A 23,025-nucleotide genomic window follows, 5' to 3' on the forward strand; every position below is an offset into this window, starting at 1 on the left:
TAACTCTGCCATGGCTTGTTGGCCAAAGCCTATGTGGAAATGTGTTTTTTTTTGTAGTTTTTTGTTGTTGTAGTTTTTTAAAGGTCTGAGATCAGCTAACATCATTTTTGTGGATTTTTAAGCAATTATGTAATCAAAATAAGCACATAAAGCAGATAAAAGCTTCCTAATTCATAAAGGTCATGTTAACTGACTGATATTTTCCCGTGAAACAAAAAGTATAACACCTCATAAGCCTGTGTTAACCTCAGACCTTATTTTCGGCGTTTATCCCAAAACCACATTAATTTCCCCCGTAGGAATGGCTGAACGAACCAGAGGTTTTAATTCAATTTTTTTTAGGACTGGCGAGTTCTTAGTACAGGTGTGTCAATGAACAAATATTTTTATTTCACTTGCATCTACAGAAGCAGACATTCAATAATCTTCTGTGAATTCCAGCATTACAGTTTCAGTCTACAGAAGGGGTTATTAACATTTATATTGACAGATGAAACCTATTACGAAGCAGATGGCAAATTACATTTGGTTAGGCCTCTGCCTGCAAAATGCTAGATTATAAGGACATCATGGAACTAATTTCAGAAAGTCAATTTAAATGCCCCGAGGGAAATTTACATGCGACTATTAACACGTTTTGCCATCTCCTCAGCAGTTGTAACCACACTGAGGAAGTATTTGAATTCCAACAGGACAGGCACATCATCATAGTGAGGTTTTATATGTGCCAGAAATGATTGAGGTCTTCATTAAATACATCACTTCTCCTGTATGCTGCTTTAGGGAACATGAGAAGTTGCTTCTAACAAACACAACCCAGTGAGACAGACATATACTGTACACTTCATATCCCCGGTGTGAGTCTCGCTCCAGGCACTCTTCTCATCTCTGCTAAGGATGGATAGACACTGTTCATCCCCTTCCCCTCAGCACAACTTCCCCTACCTGTTAGGAAACAATGGGACTTTTTTACATTTTTTTTTTAGCAAAGATAAGTCCCCAGACTATGGTTATCATATAATGTCATGCTCTTCTCTGTTGAACCAAAGAACTTTAGGTGAACCTCATCATTTTAATCAGTTTTAATCTTCTCCTATCTCTTTGACGTTAGTCTTGTGTGAAGAGGAAGCTATTTATCTATTGTTCTGCTTAAATGAGCTAAGTGGTTTGTGACATCCCTTCCTACCCTACCCTAGTATACAAATTAAAGAGTTATGAGGAGTCTGGGGTGGCTATGAATTTGATTATTTAGCTTTAGGCTTGTGGTGTTAGTAGATTACAGTTTAATTTATGTTTACTACAGTATTTGCTTCAAACTATTAATTATATGTTTTTCTTGACATCAATCTTTTTTTATTTAATCTTCTTCCTGAATGCATCAGGAATCAAGGTAAGACCCAAGTGCAGACTGTGTGAAGTAACAATGTTTCATGTAACAGGGGCAGGCAAACGACAGGTCAAGGCAGGCAGGGGTCGATAATCAGGAGTAGAGGCCAAAGTACAGGACGGCAGGCTCAGGGTCAGGTCAGACAGAGGTCGAGCAAAGGTACAGGACGGCAGGCAGGCTCAGGCAGAGTGGTCAGGACAGGCAAGGCTCAAAAACCAGGAGGACGAGAAAAGAGCAACTGGAAAAAGCAAGAGCTGACACAATCCGCTGGTTGGCTTGAACAAACAAGACAAACTGGCAGAGACAGACAGAAATCACAGGTATAAATACCCAGAGGACAAGTGGGGAAGATGGGCGACCCCTGGATGGGGTGGAGACAAGCACAAGGACAGGTGAAAAAGATCAAGACGTGACAGAATGAGGATCAAATAAAACACAACTCAGTCAATATTAAAAGCAATGCTTTTCCTCCTGTCGTGTACTTTATCTTCATCTAAAATGTCTCAAATTCACCAGGTCATGCCATATCATCCTCATTCACTGTAAGCTTGTGTGGTATATTCCTAGACAACTACTGTACACACTTAGACTGTGATTACGATCAGCACAATTCATTTTCTGTAAGACACATTTTATATTAAATAATGTTGGTTGAAGTGGCAGACTCACAGAGAGAGCTGTAGTTTTCACATTATTAGCACCGACAGACTTAGGCCTTCAAATATTAGTTGAGGAGGGTGACTTATGCAGAATTAAGAATGTGTGTATTCTAGCTAGCATACCTGTTTGCTATAAAGTGATTAAATCAGATATAATGAATAAATCCTAAATACCATAAACCAGGGAACATCAATTGGATTTAGCCACAGGCCAATTTTTCTTTCTTGAGCGAATGGTCAGGGGGCCCGAAACATAATTACAAATAATTTGTGGACTGCAAATTTGTCACACCCTGATCTGTTTCACCTGTCTTTGTGCTTGTCTCCACCCCCTTCCAGGTGTTGCCCATCTGCCCCATTATCCCCTCTGTATTTATACCTGTGTTCTCTGTTTGTCTGTTGCCAGTTCGTCTTGTCAGGACTTACCAGCATGCTTTCCCGTCTTCCTGTTTCCTAGTGTTTTCACAGTTCTGACCATTCTGCCTACCCTGACCCCGAGCCTGCCTGCCATCCTGTACCTGCCTGACTGACCTGTTTACGAACATATGCCTGCCCTGACCCTGTTCCTTTCTACCGTCCTCAACCTGCCTGACTGATCTGATCACAAACCTCTGCCTGTCCTCGACCTGCCCTTTGTTGCCACGTGTTTGTAATAAATGATCTGAGAACTGTACTATCCACCTCCTGTGTCTGCATCTGGGTTGTATCCTGGGTCTTGATCAAATTAAGAGCAAGAAGCCCACACAGACACAGTGGGGCAAAAAAGTATTTAGTCAGCCACCAATTGTGAAAGTTCTCCCACTTAAAAAGATGAGAGAGGCCTGTAATTTTCATCATAGGTACACTTCAACTATGACAGACAAAATGAGGGGGGAAAAAATCCAGTTTTTTTATGAATTTATTTGCAAATTATGGTGGAAAATAAGTATTTGGTCAAAAACAAAAGTTTCTCAATACTTTGTTATATACCCTTTGTTGGCAATGACAGAGGTCAAATGTTTTCTGTAAGTCTTCACAAGGTTTTCAACACACTGTTGCTGGTATTTTGGCCCATTCCTCCATGCAGAACTCCTCTAGAGCAGTGATGTTTTAGGGCTGTTGCTGGGCAACACGGACTTTCAACTCCCTACAAAGATTTTCTATGGGGTTGAGATCTGGAGACTGACTAGGCCACTCCAGGACCTTGAAATGCTTCTTACGAAGCCACTCCTTCGTTGCCCGGGCGGTGTGTTTGGGATCATTGTCATGCTGAAAGACCCAGCCACGTTTCATCTTCAATGCCCTTGCTGGTGGAAGGAGGTTTTCACTCAAAATTTCACGATACACGGCCCCATTCATTCTTTCCTTTACACGGATCAGTCGTCCTGGTCCCTTTGCAGAAAAACATCCCCAAAGCATGATGTTTCCACCCCCATGCTTCACAGTAGGTATGGTGTTCTTTGGCTGCAACTCAGCATTCTTTGTCCTCCAAACACGACGAGGTGAGTTTTTACCAAAAAGTTATATTTTGGTTTCATCTGATCATATGACATTCTCCCAATCTTCTTCTGGATCATCCAAATGCTCTCTCTAGCAAACTTCAGACAGGCCTGGACATGTACTGGCTTAAGCAGGGGGACACGTCTGGCACTGCAGGATTTGAGTCCCTGGCAGCGTAGTGTGTTACTGATGGTAGGCTTTGTTACTTTGGTCCCAGCTCTCTGCAGGTCATTCTCTAGGTCCCCCCGTGTGGTTCTGGGATTTTCGCTCACTGTTCTTGTGATCATTTTGACCCCACGGGGTGAGATCTTGCGTGGAGCCCCAGATCGAGGGAGATTATCAGTGGTCTTGTATGTCTTCCATTTCCTAATAATTGCTCCCACAGTTGATTTCTTCAAACCAAGCTGCTTACCTATTGCAGATTCAGTCTTCCCAGCCTGGTGCAGGTCTACAATTTTGTTTCTGGTGTCCTTTGACAGCTCTTTGGTCTTGGCCATAGTGGAGTTTGGAGTGTGACTGTTTGAGGTTGTGGACAGGTGTCTTTTATACTGATAACAAGTTCAAACAGGTGCCCATAATACAGGTAACGAGTGGAGAACAGAGGAGCCTCTTAAATAAGAAGTTACAGGTCTGTGAGAGCCAGAATTCTTGCTTGTTTGTAGGTGACCAAATACTTATTTTCCACCATAATTTTCAAATAAATTCATTAAAAATCCTACAATGTGATTTTCTGGATTTTCTTTCTAATTTTGTCTGTCATAGTTGAAGTGTACCTATGATGAAAATTACAGGCCTCTTTTTAAGTGGGAGAACTTGCACAATTGGTGGCTGACTAAATACTGTTTTGCCCCACTGTATATTGTTTGACTAAAACATCATAATTTCAAACCTTACATTTGCATGTGATCACATGCAATGTTCCCTAAAAAGAATCCAGCACTGAGCAAATTTGTGACTCATGACCTGGATTCGGTTTTATGAATTAAAATTTGAATTTCAGTTTTGTTAGTTAGCAAGCCAGTCATCGAACTCTAGCTGGCTAGCTAACAGTATGCTTTAGCTTGCAATGGAAACAACTTTTGGGCAAAATTAGAAACGTATAATATCTGCATCTGGTGCTAGGTTCTTACCTGTATACATGGATGAAAGCTTCACGGCCGACTGCAACCTCTTTTATAAGACATCCTGTGTTGTTTCCGTTTAGTTTGCACAGCTTGTTTGGCCCATTGTGTTCCACTGATTTCAAAACGTGTTATGAAATGAGAGAGTTAGCATTGCATGGCACGTCGATCGTCATCCAGAAAGTAGTTCATCACAACTTTTTCCCACTGACCTTTGTCGATGTGCCTGATAAATTCAGGGCAGCAATGTTATTGAGAGCAGTAGCAACATATTTGTAGTTGGCTAACATAATATCTTTAAAAAAAAACTGCAGTAGAAACGATTATTTAAGCATTACGAGCAGCTCATTTTATAGACACAAGATCCAACACCGAGCAAGCCAAACTCATCTCTCGGCATGTCCAGCCCACTCATTATCTCAGCCAATCATGGCTAGCGGGAAGGTTTGACAGCTTTTTCTGTGGCTAAATGAACTAGGCTCGTAATTTAACAATTGGAATCGTATTTACACATGACATACAGGTTTGATATTAAGGCACATGAAAGTTCACATGTTCGAGAAGGCATTTCTGCCAAAAAACACATTTCAAATTTTTTTAAATGTACGTTCAAAAGGCTCTCCTCTGAAGTCGTGACTTGCGACATAAACCTAGTTTCCTGAATCGGGTCGCATTTCAGGTCTGCTGAGGGAAACTTCTCTGCAACTTCCAGCATGTGTTCACTGTGAACACTTAGGCTGTACCCGCTTTAAGTTACAGTTTTAACAGTGGACATGTAGGCTACTGTGGCTATTTGATCATAATGTAGGCCTACCAGAGCGGCCTACCATCAACAACAATGGAGAAAATGCATCCTATAATATTTTAACATGGAAATAGCTGTTCTATCATTCAGCCTACAGTAGCAGCCAATGTGTGGTGTTCAGTGTCGGCCTACATTCTGTGAGACTTTTGAAGAAAAAAAAGGTAGGCTATATGATCCCACCGGTAATAGATCCATTGTTATATTACTTGTGAAGCATAGCTGAGTGATCATACATTTAAATAATTAGCTTTTTATTTTCATTTACTCGGCTGATGGTGCCTGCATCGGATGGTCAGTAGCAGACTGAGGGTCCGCATCTCAACATCCCTCCTCTCTCCATTTCCTCCACTCCCTTTCCTCCACTGTCCGGGGTATAAGCAGACAATGACAGCTCTTACAATATTTGGTGATTACGTTTATCTAAAACAGGCTATAGGCTACATGTGCACCATCAAGTCAGAACAGAATGCAAAATTAGGAGGGGAAACGGGACCAAATTATTAAGTTGAGGCACATGGGCTACTAACAGCTTACTACACAACATACACTTAGTATTACTTTCTTTGCTACAGTATACATACAGTTGAAGTTGGAAGTTTACATACACCTTAGCCAAATGCATTTAAACTCAGTTTTTCACTATTCCTGACATTTCATCTTAGTAAAAATTCCCTGTCTTAGGTCAGTTAGGATCACCACATTATTTTAAGAATGTGAAATGTCAGAATAATAGTAGAGAGAATGATTTATTTCAGCTTTTATTTATTTCATCACATTCATCACACAGAAGTTTACATACACTCAATTAGTATTTGGTAGCGTTGCCTTTAAATTGTTTAACTTGGGTAAAAAGTTTCGGGTATCCTTCCACAAGCTTCCTACAATAAGTTGGGTGAGTTTTGGACCATTCCTCCTGACACAGCTGGTGTAACTGAGTCGGGTTTGAAGGCCTCCTTGCTCGCACACGTCTTTTCAGTTCTGCCCACAAATGTTCTATAGGATTGAAGTCAGGGCTTTGCAATGGCCACTCCAATACCTTGACTTTGTTGTCCTTAAGCCATTTTGCCACAACTTTGGAAGTATGCTTGAAGTCATTGTCCATTTGGAAGACCCATTTGCGAGCAAGCTTTAACTTCCTGACTAATGTCTTGAGATGTTGCTTCAATATATCCACATAACTTTCCTCCCTCATGATGCCATATATTTTGTGAAATGCACAAGTCCCTCCTGCAGCAAAGCACCCCCACAACATGATGCTGCCACCCCCGTGCTTCACGGTTGGGATGGTGTTCTTCGGCTTGCAAGCCTCCCCCTTTTTCCTCCAAACATAACGATGGTCATTATGGTCAAACAGTTTTTGTTGACTTGATTCATGATGATGACTGCTGGCTTGCTATCTAAGATTTTGAAAGTATTATGTTGACATGTTCAGTTCAATCAAAGCTACAGTTGATACAAAGTGATTTGACATAATTCTATCTTTGGCCAATGACCTTGAGCCTTTTTGGATGGGCACTTCTATTGTAACTCTATGGCAGCACCCAAGGGGCTTAAATCTCTACCCTTAGATTTGCGGTGACCTGGTGTCCCCATGAGTGACCGAACATTGAGCTAATCACGGCGCAACTAGAGAACATTGCCAATCACTACTCTCCGTATTTTCCAATTGCTGTCCAACCACCACTGAAAGCACTGAGCTGCATTTTGGAGTTGCCTTACTCAAGAAAGCAAAGACACCATATTTGAGATGCAGCTTTATTAAATTATTATTTATTTTTTACATTGTTTGCAAACTAATATGTGACACGTATTAATGTCAAAATAACATGCAAAACAGACAACAAAAAACGGAAATGTTTTTTCGCTGAACAAGTGGGGCTCAAAACAGGTGGGACTCTGAATGACGGGTCGCCACTGCCAAGCCTATAGATACACTTTCCTACTCTGTTCATTACTGCTGCAGTGCTTGTTGTAGCACTGATTGGAAACAGGAAGAACGTGCATTTTATGGCTTATAAAAGCGTTGAATACAAAGTGTTGACAGTCCAAAGTAAGAACTTAAACATGAACCCACTCATAAAAACAGCATCTCTTCACTGCATTCGTTGAAAGTGGGGCGGCTGGTAGCCTAGTGGTTAGAGTGTTGGGCCAGTAACCGAAACGTTGCTGGATCTAAATCCCGAGCTGACAAGGTAAAAATCTGTCATTCTGCAGTTAACCCACTGTTCCCTGGTAGACCGCCATTGTAAAATAAGAATATGTTATTAGCTGACATGCATAGCTAAATTAAGGTAAAAAAGTATCTCTAGTCATGGTTTTAAACATTTTGTAATCTCACAGTATCATTTTTATGCCTGCTATGGTACTGCAGACATGGTCATCTGAGCCATCCGATTGGCCAGCGGTAGGCCTATAGTGCACTTGATTTGCTCTCTCGGCTGCTGGTTCAAATGGTTAAAATAGGCAACAGTTCGCCTTCCTGGTGTGCAGGGCGGCTGAATCGGGTGCACCTACCACCAACATCCCGAGATGAAAAAAAAGCTGAATTTAAAAAAATAGGAACAAGGCTTTATCTGTGTTTTTTTTTACAGAAATGTTTGGCAACGACTAGGAATGACATGGCGATCGACCAGTCAATTGCGATCAACCAGTTGGTGACTACTGCTCTAGAAAGTCGAATCTTGTTCTTCTCTCTGATATTTCTGTGCTGCAGTCTCAGGGCTCACGTTTTTCTCTAATATGTGTGGGAATACTCGAGAACAGATTTCTTAAATTAAAATCCCTTGGAGCTGATTTCCTGCTTTTTTTTAACATTATTTTATGTCCCCCCGCAGAAATGATGTAATATGCAAGGCAGATATGTATACTGTAGCTAAGAAAGTAATACTAAGTGTATGTTGTTAGTAGACCATAAGCTGTTAGTAGCCCATGTGCCTCACCCTAATAATTTGGTCCCGTTTCCCCTCCTAATTCCCCTTCTAATTTCACGTATTGTTCTGACTTGATGGTGCACATGTAGCCAATAGCCTGTTAGAGAAATGTAATCATTGAATATTTTAAGAGCTTTCATTGTCTGCTCATATGCCCCCTTTATTTATCCTACGGTTCTGACTTGGTGTACAGGGAGAATACTGTGAGACCGTCCCATGTCTTGAAATCTGTCGCTCTACATTTCAAAAGTGCTGAACAAATAGTTATATTCACTTTGTCCATCCTAGCTCGCTCATTAATGTCTTCATCAAAATGATGTATTGCCTCTTATCCTCTCATTCCCCTTGTGCCATAGTTTGTACACCTCAATTGTCAGTAGAAACAACATTTCGTTTAAGCAAGTCAGTCATTTCTGCTATGTTTGTTTTAAAAGGTAGTAAATGAGGCTGAATTAACTGTTTTCGCTGCCAGGTGTAGCCAGATGTAGCCGTGGTAAGGTGTTGGGACTGCTGTTGGGACTCTGCTGTTGGGACAGCGTTATGTGGGCACAAACAGTGTGTGGGCACCGTTTGTCACGTTCTAGTGCAATTAATGTATTATTCAGTGTTGTGTTATATAGTGGGTTTGCCGGCATGCCCCACCAAGATCTACATGTTAAAATTGCCACTGAGAAAGAGAGAGGAGAAAGAGTTCAAATGATTTTATGTATGACTTTGAGAGACAATCCACCTATTTGTGACTCCAAATGTAAAATTGGATTTCTTTACTGCAGTAAGGGTCAAGAGCTACAGTGTTGCCATTTGGGTTACTGTCACCATGGTATTTCATAGCTCCAGTTGTGCTGTTGATGGATTCTGGTAGAGAGGGGGAGGGAGAGGACTAATAACAGCCATGTTACAGGACCTGATAGGCTGTTATTAGCTGCTAGAGACCTTTTAATGCTTTTAACAGATTTCAATCATTATCTCACCAAAGCCCAAATTTCTCTCCCATCCAAATGTCATTGACTTTAATCACTTATGCCTTTTACTGATTTATAGTTGTCCTGGCCACACACAGGGGGCCAAAGAGCATCAATTTATGAGCTCATGAGGAGAGAAATCTATGGAAAGTTTTTGGATGGCTGAACTGCTTTGTATGATTTAGGAAATAATTATTATAAACAGGAATATTCATTATAATATTTCCCTAGTGACTAGTTCAACAACTCAGACCTATTTTTCGTTATATAGTTTAATAATGATATTTCCTCCTCCCCTCTCCTTCTAGGTGAGAGGGTATCAGTTCCCCATAGATTAAGGTGAACCAATACCACAGTCTGACCATAGTGAACCTTATGTTGGATTAGGCCTTGGAAATAGTTTATTTCAATTTTATTTTTTATGCAACTCAATTGTAAATGTTGATTAATATAGCAAAGAAGAGCTGTGGCCTTGCCGTGTCTGTGTATCTGAATTCAATAAAGAGACTGCTAATTTCCCTCTGGAAACAAACACTGCTCAAAGGCTAGAAAATGAAATAACTGTTCTCCATTGTAATTTGCATCTCTTCGAAACTACCAAATTAGGGCTTGTCTTAGTTTCACCCCTCTCTTCTCTTCTCTTCTCCCTTAGCTCTCCCCAAAGACAGATGGAAAAGAATAGAAAACAGAAAAATAAACATGTTGTCAGAGACACTCGCATGTTATTCGCTATGGCTCTGAGTAATAACAGAAACTAAGCATTGTCATCTATGCCAGGTGTGGTTTGATAAATTGTTGAACTTTGAAAGCTAAAGGCTTGATTGACTGATTTATTCATAAATTAATACATGTGCACCACTGCTCTCAAGCACATACATCAATCTCCCACCAATCATATATGTTGGCCCAGGAGGTGTCAATCAAACAAGAAGGAAACACCTGCACATTGCAGAGGCTGTAAATGAGCATGCGAGAGCTGGGGAGTAAAATCTCAATGAAAAAAATATCATATCCTGAGTGTAAAGCCAGAGTGGCCAAGGTCAGCCTGACAGCTAATGTAGAGGAAGCACTCTGCTTCCAATCTCCACCTCTGATTTAGATCTGAAGATGGGAACGTGTCTCCATTTTAAATTTCATTTCAGCCGGCATCTTCTCTTCCTGCCTCAATCACGACCACTGTAATTCACACGCTGATGGCTTCTGAAGCCGACCGACGTCTCTCTGTTCGTATGTGAAGAGACCGTTTCTGTGGAAAATTGGAGGGAAGAGACTTGTTTTTTTTACAAAAAAAATATCTGAAATACGGTATATCTCAGTTCAACACATTTGAGTTTAAGTAGAAATAAAAATCAAGTATGAGGGATCATGTTTGTAATGTAATATTTTTGCCATAGCCCAGGCTGATTTTGTGTTTCAGTCCTGTTCACAGTAGAATAAGCTGGCTATGTGATTATTGATTACAATTTCTTGGAAGTTTCAATATTAAAAGGGCCATACTATACTGTATATAACGTTTAGAAACGTACACCTCAGAGTGAGAGGAATTCTGTAACAGAGTGGAGTCATAACCCCAAACAACTCTCTGAACTGGAAAGAGGGAATGTTAAATCACAAGATTTATACCATGCACTTATACTTAGAGGACTTTGAGTAGAAAACTGGCAGCCACAACAGAGTATAAATCTAGATCTAATGAATAGCTTTCAAAAATGACTACTTTATGAAATATTTTGCTCCAGAGATCTGCGCAAGGGAAGGTATATTTCAGTTTCCAGCTGACGGATTTCGAAATCACTCTTCATTCAGTGAGGAGACAGACGTTGAAAGATAAAGATACATAAGACTGAAAGAAAGGTGAATCTACATGTTACAACCCCTTCCTCCAAACCATTTTTTTGTCCTTTGACTATTGACACTGATGTCATTCCAGTGTCTCCCATACAAGAGGATATAAAAGGCCTTATCTGCTCAGCCCTGTAATAGATAGAAACATTATTAACATGGCTCCCTCAATTAGGATAAGTGCTGGGGGCTCCAATGGTGTGTTTAGTAATGCACCGCTTAGCAGAGATAGAAAACAATGTTCATTTGCTTCACCGCTGGCCTCTAGGATCCTCAGCGGAGATGCTGTTATAAATTTATATGAAAACCTAATCCTCTTCTCTGCCATACAGGTTTGGAGCCCCACTGAGACCTATGCTGAGTGAGCCATAATTGCTATGGCTGAGATGATGCAGCATTTTTGCTGCTACAGAGAGGCACCAAAATACAGTGGAACAGAGATACAAGAAATGATGAGACTGCAGGTTTCCGAGAGATGTCAACACAGTAAGTGTTTGACTAATAATGAGTATGTGTGCTCTGCACTGTCCCGTAACCTTTGAAAGACCTGAAAGCTTCCTTTTGTTTATCCCCCAAAAAGTATCCATCATGAATGTGTATGAGAGAGGGGGCAGAGTGAGCCTTTTGGCCAATTAGGAGTACGTAAAGCAGCTCAATTGAAATGCATGGTTCTCTTATAAGGGGGTTCTCTGCCAGAGCCAGTTAAGTGTGACTGGATTTAAGCAGAGCTTGCAACTCTATCCCAGAGCAACCCCAGTTCTATTAAAACCGTTTTCCATACCAAATAGGTCTAAACGTTCCAGCTTTTGCCCGTTTCCACTCCGTAATCGCAGATTTGAATTAGAAGCTGAGAATGTGCATCAACGAACACACTCTGCTGTTGAAAAGCTATTTACAAAATCCTAATGGAATTCATTATTTACTTCATTTGCAAATTCATCGCACAAGAGCTGAGCAACTTAGCATGAACAGTTCATCCCTTTCTGGGTCTGACAGCTGGCTTCTGTGAGCTGATGCACAAACAGTCTGCGTTGCCAATAACACAGACAGCCCCGCTCCCAAAGTTTTATTTCCCCAAAAATGGGGTGGAAGAAGGAAAATATCCCAATTATAATACAGGAGCCATCTCTGGGGAATGCAGGGAACTGAGTGACTGTGATTAAGTCATGCTGTAAAAGAAGGCGGGGGTTTAAAAAAAAAAAGATGACCCCCTCCATCACTCACATGACCCCCTATCTCACTCCACACAGTATACCATGGGAGTATCTTCGCTCTACATGCTAATGCACGCACATTTGGGAGAATCTGTATTTGTGAGAGGACAGGGGAAGTGCACAGGAAATTGCACTTTACATAAAGGCAAACCTCTCCAATCAGGATATGGCTTTCGAAACGGTAAGTGCACCAGAGAAGACAGCAAAGAGCTTCCCAGATCTCCAAAACACTGTGACTGACTCACCAATGGACTTACCATTATGTTTCATTTGGGCCTGTTCAGAATGCTTTCATCCTTAGCACATGGACAGCTTTTGTTATGCCGAGATTGTATCTGTCCGACAACGAGTGAGGAGGCTGAGAGGATGCAGAAGAACGCTTCAGTGACTCCAGCACTCCGATAAGGCACTCTAAGATGTTTGCACCATTCACACAAATTGCACGCCATTCGCCAAACCTCTCACCACATTTAGTGGCCCCAGGTTATGGGTGCAAAGGTGACTGCAAAAACAGTCACCTGCTGGATAGTCACTGGGAGACGAGATTACTGTTTACTCAAAATAGATCAGGACAACGTGGTTGTGTAGATTACACTGTTAAGAACTTCTTGAACATGGACTGTGAAGGATGCCTTGGCATGATGAGTACTTAGGAATTACTGTGATTAGTCAACACTGAAATATTTGACTTGGCATATAGTTGCCTGCTCCTGCTGGTAAATAGTGGGAACTTGACTTCCTCTTGCTCTTTAATAGGCCGACTTTGAGTTGAACAATGTGAACTTTCAATTGAATTTTTTACCAGGTGTACATACCCACTGGGCACACCAGGTCATTTCGGCGTGGATAATTGGGTAATATTTGGTTGAGTTGTTGATCAATGAGATCGCAACCTATATTCACACACTCAAAAAGACAGCCAAAAGTTTAAACCATGTAAAAGCACAACCAAATTCCAATGGAAGAACAATGTCGGATTTTTGTCGAGTTTAGTTTAATGTCCATCACTGTGCTTTCAACCATTTAAAAGCACACTAAAGTTCAAATGGGAATAAAATGTCAGATATTTTGTTTATTTATACAACAGATGCATGTGTTATTGCTGTGCTTCATCTAATAGCAGAACCAAATGGCCTAGATTGCAGTTAAGATTACATTAAAAGGACATGGTGATCAATGCCGTTTCGAGATTCTGCGCAGATTATTACAGCAATTGTGAAGATGTCCACAGACCTGCGATGACCTATGCATGCTATCTTGAACGTGCAAGCTTTATATGATTACCCTAGACTTTTTCCACATTTTGTTGTGTTACAGCCTGAATTTTAAATGGATAAAATGTAGATTTTGTGTGACTAGTCTTCACACAATGCCCCATAATGTCAAAGTGGAATTACAAATTAATAAAAAATTTAAATCTGAAATGTCTCGAGTCAATAAGTATTCAACCCCTTTGTCATGGCACATCTAAATAAATTCAGTAGTTAACAAGTCACATAATAAATTGCATGCAATAATAGTGTTTAACGTGATTTTTAAATTACTACCTCATCTCTATACCCCACACATACAATTATCTGTAAGGTCCCTCAGTCGAGCAGTGAATTTCAAGCACATATTCAACCACAAAGACCAGAGAGGTTTTCTAATGCCTCACAAAGAAGGGCACCTATTGGTAGATCGGTAAAAAAAAGAAGCAAACATTGAATATCCCTTTGAGCATGGCAAAGTTATTAATTACACTTTGGATGGTGTATCAATATACCCAGTCACTACAAAGATACAGGCGTCCTTCCTAACTCAGTTGCCGGAGAGGAAGGAAACTGCTCAGGAATTTCACCATGAGGCTAATATGGACTTCAAAACAGTTACAGAGTTTAATGGTTGTGATAGGAGAAAACTGAGGACGGATCACAACATTGTAGTTACTCCACAATACTAACTTAATTGTCAGATTGAAAAGAAGGACAAATGAACAGAAAATTCCAAAACATGCATCCTGTTTGCAATAAGGCACTAAAGTAAAACTGCAAAAGATGTAACAAAGAAATTAACTGTATATCCTGATTAGAAATGATTATGTTTGGGGCAAATCCAAAACAACACATTACTGAGTACCACTCTTCACATTTCCACGCATGGTGGTGGCTGCATCATGTTATGGGTAAGCTTGTCATCAGCAAGGACTAGGGAGTTTTGGGGGGGGGGATAAAAATAAACTGAACAGAGCTAAGCACAGGCAAAATCCTAGAGCAAAAACCTAGTTCAGTCTGCTTTCCAACAGACACTGGGAGACCTTTCACCTTTCAGCAGGACAATACCCTAAAACACAAGGCCAAATATACACTGGAGTTGCTTACCAAGATGACATTGAATGTTCCTGAGTAGCATAGTTTTGACTAAAATCAGCTTGAAAATATATGGCAAGAATTTAACATAGTTGTCTAGCAATGATCAAAAACCAACTTGACATAGCTTGAAGAATTTAAATAATTATAATTTGGAAATATTGTTCAATCCAGGAGAGCAAAGGTCTTAGAGACTTACCCAGAAAGACTCACAGCTATAATCAGCTCAGCGTTCAACATCATAATGCCCTCAAAGCTCATCAATAAGCTAAGGACCCTGGGACTTAACACCTCCCTCTGCAACTGGATCCTTGGACTTCCCAATGGGCCGCCCCCAGGTGGTAAAGGTAGGTAATAACACATCCGCCACGCTGATCCTCAACACAGGGGCCCCTCAGGGTTACGTGCTCAGCCCCCTCCTGTACTCCTTGTTCACTCATGACTGCACGGCCAGGCACGACTCCAACACCATCATTACATTTTCAGATGACACAACAGTGGTAGGCCTGATCACCAACAACAACGAGATAGCCTATAGGGAGGAGGTCAGAGACCTGGCCGTGTGGTGCCAGGACAACAACCTCTCCCTCAACGTGATCAAGACAAAGGAGATGATTGTGGACTACAGGAAAAAGAAGAAGCCCCCACTCTCATTGACGGAAATGCAGTGGAGCAGATTGAGTTCCTTGGTGTCCAAATCACCAACAAACTAACATGGTCCAAGCACACCATGACAGTTGTGAAGTGGGCACGACAAAACCTGTTCCCTCTCAGGAGACAGCTATTTTCAGGTCTCTCCAGAGATGTTCAATAGGGTTCATGTCCGGGCTCTGGCTGGGCCACTCAATGACATTCAGCTACTCCTGCATTGTCTTGGCTGTGTGCTTAGGGTCATTGTCCTTTTGGAAGGTGAACCTTCGCCCCAGTCTGATGTCCTGGGTGTTCTGGAGCAGGTTTTCATCAAAGATCTCTCTTTACTTTGCTCCGTTCATCTTTCCCTCAAGCCTGACAAGTCTCCCAGTCCCTGCAGCTGAAAACCACCCCCACAGCATGATCCTGCCACCACCATGCTTCACCGTAGGGATGGTGCCTAGTTTCCTCCAGACGTGACACTGGCATTCAGGCCAAAGGACCAGAGAATCTTGTTTCTCATGGTCTGAGAGTCCTTTAGGTGCCTTTTGGCAAACTCCAAGCGGGCTGTCATGTGCCTTTTACTGAGGAGTGGCTTCCGTCTGGCCACTCTACCATAAAAGCCTGATTGGTGGAGTGCTGCAAAGATGGTTGTCCTTCTGGAAGGTTCTCCCATCGCCACAGAGTAACTCTGTCAGAGTGATCATTGGGTTCTTGGTCAACTCACTAACCAAGGCCCTTCTCCCCCGATTGCTCAGTTTGGCCGGGAGGCCAGCTCTTGGTGGTTCCAAACTTCTTCCATTTAAGAATGATTGAGGCCACTATATTCTTGGGGACCTTCAATGCTGCAGAAATGTTTTGGTAGCCTTCCCCAGATCTGTGCTTCGACACAGTCCTGTCTCAGTGCTCTACGGACAATTACTTCGACCTCATGGCTTGGTTTTTGCTTTGATTTGCACTGTCAACTGTGGGACCTTATATAGACAGGTGTGTGCCTTTCCAAATCATGTTCAATCAATTGAATTTACCACAGGTGGACTCTAATCAAGTTGTAGAAACATCTCAAGGATGATCAATGGGAACAGGATGCACCTGAGCTCAATTTCGAGTCTCATAGCAAAGGGTCTGAATAAATATGTAAATAAGGTATTTCTGTTTTTTATTTTTAACACATTTGCAAACATTTCTAAAAGCCTGTTTTCACTTCGTCATTATGGGGTATTGTGTGTTTAAAAAAAAATGTAATTCATTTTAGATAATGCTGTAACGTAACAAAATATGGAAAAGGGAAGGGGTCCGAATGCACTTTCCGAATGCACCATCAGTGCATTTAACTGAAATGTGTATTCTCAGTGGGCACAGCTATGACTGAAGTCACGCATGGAGAACAATCCACAAATTGTTCATGGTAAAACAGCATTCTCAATCATTTGTGCATTACATCCCAGAGGCATATGGGGGGGGGGGGAGAACCTCAAAATAGATGCACATCCTTTCTCTAATGTCAGCAAATCTATTGTAACCAATACCACCAAATTGATAACACAGTGAGATTAATCTGTTAATTTCAAAGCGGTATGATTAATTGAACTACTTTCCAGTCCTACAGTATCTTTCTCTGTCTTTTGACTGTTTCCGCTGAGTACTGCAAAGGCTTTGTCTGTTTTTTTTGGCCAAGGCTGAATGACATTTACCGGGAATGCTTTATCTTCTGCTGTAATTACAGAACAATGTCGTTTTTGTGTAGCATTTGTAAAAGCAGCCTTTTCCAAGCAAGTTGTTGAGACAAAGGAGGTTTTGGACGGCCGGTTCCAAGCTACTCTGTGAGATAGGCAGGCAGACAAAAAGGGTTTGATGTTATTAGTCTGTGTGCTTCGAGAAAGGAAGTCTGATTCTCAGGCATAGACAGTTATTTGTCTGCTCAATGGACCCTCTGGCTCCATCCAAACTTCAGGCCGATCAATACATCTGGCCACAGAGACACTAACTCCATAACACCCTGCAGCTACGAGCCACGACGTTGCAATGGAAAACGAGAAGGAAAGAGCTCTTGTGTGCTGTGCTGGCTGCAACAAAGAAATCAAAATGGGTTTTCTAGAACATTACTGTGTACCTCTAGATGTCCACCATCAGTGGCCAGGGTATATAGGATCTTAATCACGTGTAAAGCTTAGTGCCTCTCCCATAGCTCTAAGCAGAATGGAGTGATGAAGGAGATCATGGAGAATGGCTGTGAGTTTTTTTTTAATACAGGGGCCTATTTAAAGCTGAGGTTCCAGGAATTCATCTGGGTTCTGTCAGCATCATGCTGTTCCTCCACATCAGTAGGACCTCAGGGAGACACGGAGGAGCCACACTGGGAGAATGATGCAGGCCTGTCAGGGAGGAACACACTCTGTACCCAGCTTTAAAAATGCTGCAGTTTGTCAGCCAATGCTGTGCGTGTGCGTGTGTATTCTGAGGGGAGAAAACACATTTCTCTAAGCTATATCATGTCATTGCTGGTTTTTCATCTAGCAGTCCTATCTAAATGATCTTAGCATGACCTTTAATGCTCATCCACTGTCCCCCTGTCTTGGAAATTCATCCAAGATGATCGCTACAACTATTGACAAAGACCTACACTAGGACATTTAGGTCTAGGTTCAACACCATGTATTATTTACATCGATGTCCTCTACACCTTTGTGGTGAGCAGAGTGTATGAAATAGGCACCTGGCGTGTGCTATTTTTAATCTCACTTAAAAGTGTCCGTATCGGATATTTTATATGTAGCCCCATGTATGGTCAACTCGTTTATGATAAATTGCACTGCATGAAGGTATGAAACATCTCACGGTAGATGAATTTACTGCATGGCAAACGTGTGTATCTGTGTGCTCTGAATAAGGCATCCCATGTTGTACACTCAGAGCAGATGTTCCTCCTTCGTTTTCCTCCCACATCCATGCTGCAGTATTCAGCCCTTCAGTACATAAAGCCACTTCAGTGTGATCATGTGTATTGTTTTGATTGGATCAAACTTTCAAAAGGTGCCAATCAAGTGTTATAAACCGGGTGGTTCAATACCACCTGGTATATCACGGGTATGACAAAACATGTATTTTTACTCGTCTAATTACGTTGAAAAACCAGTTTATAATAGCAATAAGGCACCCCAGGGGGTTGTGGTATATGGCCAATTTTCCACAACCCCCCCCCCCCCGGGCCTTATTGCTTCAGTCATCCTTCATTCATCCCTGAAGTGCAACCTTTTCACATGATCTCTGTCAAGCCCCTACTTCAGCCCTGAGCACGGGCTGGAAATAAAAGGTTTATTATGTCTTAATAGGGACATGCACCGGTGGCAGGAGAATGAGACTGGTGGAGTGTTCACATGCATATCATCAGCCTCATATTGATTGAAGGATTGCTAAGGATCTGAGCAGATTAAGTCAATTAATCACGGTGAGATACACGTTTATGTTATTTTAGAGCTCCGAAAACAGCTTACGGTGCCCATAACTTCAATAAAGGTAGAGTCCATCAAAGCAGTGCTGCAAAAATGATTTGCTCAATACGGTACTGTACTTCCTCAATATTCTGCAGGGGAAAGCAGAAAAGAGTTGTCAGACAATTCTCTGACTTATTCATGTTAATGTTGATTCATTTGCTGACCAGCGGGTCTACTTGACAAGATCACACACTTATCAAGAGAACATCTCTGGTCATCACTACTGTCTCTGATCTGGCGGACTCACTAAACACATGCTTCATTTGTAAGTTATGTCTGAGTGTTGAAGCATGCCCCTTGCTATCCGTAAATTAAAAAAAAACTGGTTCTGTATGGTTTGCTTAATATGAAGAATTTTAAATGATGTATAATTGAACTTCTACTTCGATACTTAAGTATATTTTAGCAATTACATTTACATTTGATACTTAAGTATATTCCAATCAAATATTTTTTTTTTACAATTTACTCAAGTAGAATTGTACTGGGCTACTTCCACTTGTACTTGAGTCATTTTCTATTAAGGTATATTTACTCAAGTATGACAATTGGGTACTTTTTCCACCACAGGAAAATACCTAATACTCCAAATGAATCAGGGGAGATAACAACACCTTTACAAACGCCCCAGACCAATTATTCCTCTCCCTAATGAACATCAGACTTTCTGTGGCCAGTATCTGTATTAGCCGTGGATTAGTGGACTATGGATTGGACTGGAGAGGTTCTGGTGTGAGAGTGGGTTGAATTGTTCAGGAACGGATGGCACTTAGTTTGTGGTAGTGAGTGTGGTAGTGTTTTGTGAGATTGGGTTGGGAGGTGTCGTGCTAATGAGGAAGTGAGTGGGGTGTTGGGGACCTGTGGACCCTGTAGCGTTTCTCCTCAGTGTTGTGGCTGCCTGCAGTAATTACTTCTGACTGATCCGTGTAGCGACTCCCATGACACCGCATCCCCCGCCCTACGCCCAGCGTTGGCTCATACGGTTGACAATTATTTCACCGCTCTGAGCACTGCCTGCCTTCCCTCGTCAGTCATCACCCAATGAAAGAAAATAAGTTATGAAGTAGAGAGAGTGAAAACAACTCTGATTTAACACGAGGCTGAATACATTTGGCTTATCTAAAAAACTGAAGGAGTCTATTTCAAGTGTGTAAAACTTGTGGCTCAAGGTCTAGCTAGAGTTGTGCCAAGCACCTGTTGAGAGTAACGCACATCACTCTGAAGGAGTCTGACTGTTTCACAGTGTCTGTACGATATAAAACGCTTGTTACACAGCCCTTGCCAGTAACAAAACAATAATCCTAGCCTGGTTCGAATTTCAATGTGGTAGCACAGAATTGCCTGTAAATGCCCCAAAGAAGCAGGCAAACATTCAATAAATATGTCTCCTTATCGCAGTCTGTAGGCTGTAGAGCTGGCAAGCAGCAGTAGCCAGAAGCACAGTCTGATTTACAGCACACAAAATCAGGAACCTTGAGGATAAATCACCAGGAGATGCATTCCTATTGTGATGATTACAAGCACGTGAAACACTTTTCCCGCCTAATTTTGCACACGGGCACATTGGGATTTTGCATTAAGTATGTTCACTGAGTGATTTGCATGAGGTTGACCTCAATTTATGAGGACGACAGGGTCTGTTCTCACTTGGCTGGCTGCACTGAAGTTCTGCTTCTACTTCTTCTTCTCTCCTTGCTGAGTGTCTTTTCCCACGTTGCCTCAGTCGTTGGTACTGAGCTGAAGTCTGACTCCCCGCGCCTTTTGAGCTTTTAGCTTTTTTGTAGCTGCAAGGAAAACCAGTGTTTCAGAGATTAGTGAGCATACTAATGACTTCTGCCTGGTGCATCAAACCGTTCCCTGTTTTGGTTTACTGCATGGAAAATATGCTCCTCCATCCCATTTATAATTAATCACTTTATGCAAGCTGGTTGGCTAGCGCCTCATACATCATATTAGATGTGCTAGGACTTGCTGTGGTCATGTGTGACTATGGAAACTCAGCGTTCTGATGTTGATTACCCTAGCTATTGAAGGGGATTAAGTAAAGTTTGTTTTGAGCTATACTCATGAATAAGTCAAACTTGTTCGGTACTTACTGTACATTTATCCTTCATAAACAGATGTAACACAGGGGTATGTACGGTTGAATGCTAGGAGGAGAGTGTAGAAATACAATGGTCAATGACAATAAATACAACTTAATGACAAGATTATGTAACGGCAATGGCTTGAATAAAGCCACTAAAGGTATCTCAGGAAAGTATTTAAATATTTGTATCGACAGGCTTGCCAATCATTCTCTCTCCAACATCAACGATACTGTCATTAAATATGTAATCACTTCTCCCCAGGAGACAGCTTGTTTTCCCTCATTTTCATCACCTCTCACTTCTAATTAACAACAAATCGTAATGGCAAGGAAAGTCTGTGACTTCAGCATTCAGAGCTGGTACAAAAAACAAGTCTCCAATATAATTTTTTGGACATACTTATTCTTTGTGGAGAATGAAAAGAAATGTTGGCCTGTAATACTGAATGCAAGACATGATGACAGGACAACCTTTATACATTTTGTCTAAGCTATGGATTTTAATTTGTCTATAGTTTTGGACTATACAAAACTATAGATTTCAGATGTAAACATCGGTACATAGTCAAACGTCTAGCCACGAGTGATGATTGCCAGTCTGTCGTTATTCTATCTCCAACATGTATACCGGGATGGGTTGCTGTGCAGGTTAACTTTCATGATGGGTTGCAGAGTGGCTAGCTAGCTAGCTGAACAACACATCCTGATTGACAAACCGGTCTCCTCTCTCTCTCTCTTTCATTGAGGGGTACTGTAACTAATCCACCCCCCACGACTGTGATTTCACGCAGCAGCTCCACGCAGATTTAGAGTATTAACGGCAATGGGATTTTATGGAGATGCACACTGCGACTCCTCCTTGAGTTCTCCCCAACTAATGAGAAAGGAAAATACAACTTGATGAAGTAGGAGAGGGTGTACCGGCTGATTTCTCCTTTGAATGTAGACGCATTAATACAATTAGTCACTACTTTCATCTTGAGAGCAAGAGATGCTGTCCCGTAGAGTACTAGACTAACTACTAGGGATATTAGACTAACTACTGGGGATATTAGACTAACTACTGGGGATAATAGACTAACTACTGGGGATAATAGACTAACTACTGGGGATATTAGACTAACTACTGGGGATATTAGACTAACTACTAGGGATATTAGACTAACTACTGGGGATAATAGACTAACTACTGGGGATACTAGACTAACTACTAGGGATATTAGACTAACTACTGGGGATATTAGACTAACTACTAGGGATATTAGACTAACTACTGGGGATATTAGACTAACTACTCGGGATACTAGACTAACTACTAGGGATATTAGACTAACTACTAGGGATATTAGACTAACTACTAGGGATACTAGACTAACTACTAGGGATACTAGACTAACTACTAGGGATATTAGACTAACTACTGGGGATAATAGACTAACTACTAGGGATACTAGACTAACTACTAGGGATACTAGACTAACTACTAGGGATATTAGACTAACTACTAGGGATATTAGACTAACTACTGGGGATAATAGACTAACTACTAGGGATACTAGACTAACTACTAGGGATACTAGACTAACTACTGGGGATACTAGACTAACTACTAGGGATACTAGACTAACTACTAGGGATATTAGACTAACTACTAGGGATACTAGACTAACTACTAGGGATACTAGACTAACTACTAGGGATATTAGACTAACTACTGGGGATAATAGACTAACTACTAGGGATACTAGACTAACTACTAGGGATACTAGACTAACTACTAGGGAGACTAGACTAACTACTGGGGATACTAGACTAATTACTATGGATACCAGACTAACTGCTAGGGATACTAGACTAACTACTAGGGATACTAGACTAACTACTAGGGATATTAGACTAACTACTGGGGATAATAGACTAACTACTAGGGATACTAGACTAACTACTAGGGATACTAGACTAACTACTAGGGATATTAGACTAACTACTAGGGATACTAGACTAACTACTAGGGATACTAGACTAACTACTAGGGATATTAGACTAACTACTGGGGATAATAGAC

The 23,025-nt window shown here is 41.3% G+C and overlaps 1 long non-coding RNA gene across 1 annotated transcript in view; it reads right to left on the reverse strand.

Annotated features, from left to right (window-relative positions):
- The window catches only part of LOC135574682 (uncharacterized), a 57,266-nt gene extending 52,237 nt beyond the window's left edge, over positions 1-5,029 (reverse strand). The window contains exons 1-2 of the long non-coding RNA XR_010465560.1: positions 4,859-5,029; positions 4,656-4,761 (exon numbers count right to left, since the gene is read on the reverse strand). This is a non-coding gene — a long non-coding RNA (uncharacterized LOC135574682). The remainder of the gene's footprint in view (positions 1-4,655; positions 4,762-4,858) is intronic.
- Positions 5,030-23,025: the final 17,996 nt, after the last annotated feature.

This window comes from Oncorhynchus nerka, linkage group LG13 (assembly GCF_034236695.1).
Source record: "Oncorhynchus nerka isolate Pitt River linkage group LG13, Oner_Uvic_2.0, whole genome shotgun sequence".
Taxonomy (NCBI): Eukaryota; Metazoa; Chordata; class Actinopteri; order Salmoniformes; family Salmonidae; genus Oncorhynchus; species Oncorhynchus nerka.